Raw genomic sequence first — 2,444 nt, 5'->3', positions numbered from 1 at the left:
GTCTTATTTTGATAGCTAAGGGTGTCTAATAGCTAGAGGACTTAAATTGGAGGTCTTAAAAGGGAAATTAGACCCTTTAGAATAGCCTGACCGGCCATAGGGACAATGAAATAGAAAAGTCAAAGAAATTAGGTGGGTTGGTGACTTAAGTGAATAGATTGAATAAAATAAAAATTTACCTCCATTTTCTTTCCTCTTTCTTTATTCCTACCAAAATATCAGCCATTAGAGGGGCTTGGGAAGCTTGAAAGTTTCAGCAACTTATCTCTCTTTCAAGTAAGTGATTTTGATAGTTTTCTTGATGATTTTTACATTTTTTGGACCCCTTGAAGCATGAGCTTTTAAATGAGGGGACCATTTTGCTACACAAGAAGCAAAACAAAGTCAGCTTTTCGTATTAGATTTTTGCATACATGAATTTGGACTCAGAAATCATAATTTTCTTCCGTCGTTTTAGCGGCTTCCTAACATCGAATTGAACTCGGATGCGAAGAAAATTTTTATAGCCATTGGTCAGCTGCTTCGTATCATATTCCAAAAATTTACCAATGAAATTTCCAAATTGCACTACCACAGATTCCCTAAAAAATCCTGGTGGCAGATCATGAATCTGGACCCACCAATCAGAATAGACCAAAGAAATAGACAAATGATCCTCATTCTCCTGTATCCTATGGAAAATCAAAAGGTGATTATTGAATGTCTAAGGGGCTCCTGTAAGAACTCGATGGATATCAATTTCATTAAAAATTTTGAATAGAAACCATTTTTCACCCAAATCTGAAATTTGTACACCCTCCAAGGGGTGCCAGATGTTTTCCAACGTATTCCTCATGGCTGGGAAATTAACAACACTAGTAGTTAAGAAGCATCCCACCAAGCAAAAGCTGTATGTTGTACTATGCGTTTCAACCTCATCTGGGATAGCAAGGGCCTCCTCTTCTTCATCCCCCAACCTCAGATCAGCCAAACCCCTCTCTATTCCTAATTTTCCGCCAAAAAAGACCTATCAAAATACTCGACAGATACCAAAAATTAGTGTGGAAGAAACACAATCACAAAAGAAAGCAGAAGTACAGAAGGACAAAAAGAAACAAAACGTGCCAGACGGCAGACAAAGGCGTGTCAGAAGACAGAGATAAAAGCCTATTATATATATGGGGCATATTTAAATGCTATGTTATGTTGCATTTAGGGTACAGATTTAGAGATATAACCCTCCAAGAACAAAAAGAAAAACTGGGCAAAAGTTCAACATACTATTACTCGCATATTTTAAACAGTTTTGATTTATACAATTACTGGCTTTATTAATAAGTTTTATAATAATCCTCGTCCTCTCTTTTTTTTCTTTTTCTCATTATTGGATTTTGATTTTTAAATCAGATAAGTAAAAAGATTAAATTTTAAAATGCAGGGACTGGTGGAGGAATTAAACCAAAAGAATAATATACTACTAAATTCTTCAATCATACATCTAAAAAAAACCCAGCTATTTGCACAACAGTTAGCCTTTGCTCAATTCCAAACTTAATTCCTTTTCCCACTAAATGGAAGAAAGAATCACAGAGTAACTCAGTACTTCCCTCGACGAAACATGGTTGATTCGTTAATAATGTGGAAGATGAAAAGAAACTGTAGTTGGAACCCTTCACAAGCGACTAAACCTGGTTCCAATGGGGAAGTAAGTCATCGGGATCGGAGGGCTTTTCTTACTGTTTCTTTCCTTCGATTTGGCTTTAACGTTGCTGGATGTTGGTGGAGTATTGTCACCTTGAGACGCCACCTTACTTGAACCGAAAAAACAACTGAAGAAGCTTCTAAAAGGATCCATGGAAATTTAATATTTGGGTGGCTTTTGCTGTGGAGTTGGAGTTAATAATAGTTTGGTGGTGGTAGTGGTGGTGATGGTGTTATATATATATATATAGCATGCAGTTTGGCAGGACATTTGTTGCGAATAATGTGGAAGGAAAGGGAGGTGCACGCATCGTGTGCTGGTCGCTTTCAGGGGGTGGTGGTTGCAGACTTTCTTCGGCTGCATTTGAACGTGGTCAACAAGCAAAAGTGGAAGATCAAAGTTCAGCCCCACCTTGTGGAATCTCATTACTTGATGGCTAAGTTTGGCAATTGACTCAAAATATGTAAGTTAGATGAATACATGTGAGCCCTATTAGGGAAAAAAAAGTTAGAATAACGTGTAATTGAAATTATTTTATGGATTCTTTCCATCAATTTATTTATTGTCTTTTTTTAATTATTTAATGACGAGAAATTATTTTGTATATTCTTTCCATTACATCATTTATGGTTCCTTTTCAATTATTTAATGGCATGTCAACAAATTTTTCTATGTTATTGACATATAATTATGGTAATTCTTCTCATTAAACCCAAACCATAGATCTCGAACCCTAAACCACGAACCTTAAATCCTAAACTCA

At 36.1% G+C, this 2,444-nt stretch overlaps 1 long non-coding RNA gene across 1 annotated transcript; it reads right to left on the bottom strand.

Annotated features, from left to right (window-relative positions):
* Window positions 1–260: 260 nt before the first annotated feature.
* Window positions 261–2,244, bottom strand: LOC107961994 (uncharacterized). The gene is made up of 2 exons (XR_001701494.2): window positions 1,717–2,244; window positions 261–1,006 (listed from the first exon to the last, which is right to left on the bottom strand). It is a non-coding gene; the product is annotated as an uncharacterized lncRNA (long non-coding RNA).
* Window positions 2,245–2,444: the final 200 nt, after the last annotated feature.

This window comes from Gossypium hirsutum, chromosome A06 (assembly GCF_007990345.1).
Source record: "Gossypium hirsutum isolate 1008001.06 chromosome A06, Gossypium_hirsutum_v2.1, whole genome shotgun sequence".
NCBI lineage: Eukaryota > Viridiplantae > Streptophyta > Magnoliopsida > Malvales > Malvaceae > Gossypium > Gossypium hirsutum.
The sequence above is the reverse complement of the archived record's forward strand: the minus strand, read 5'-3'. Positions and strand labels throughout refer to the sequence as shown.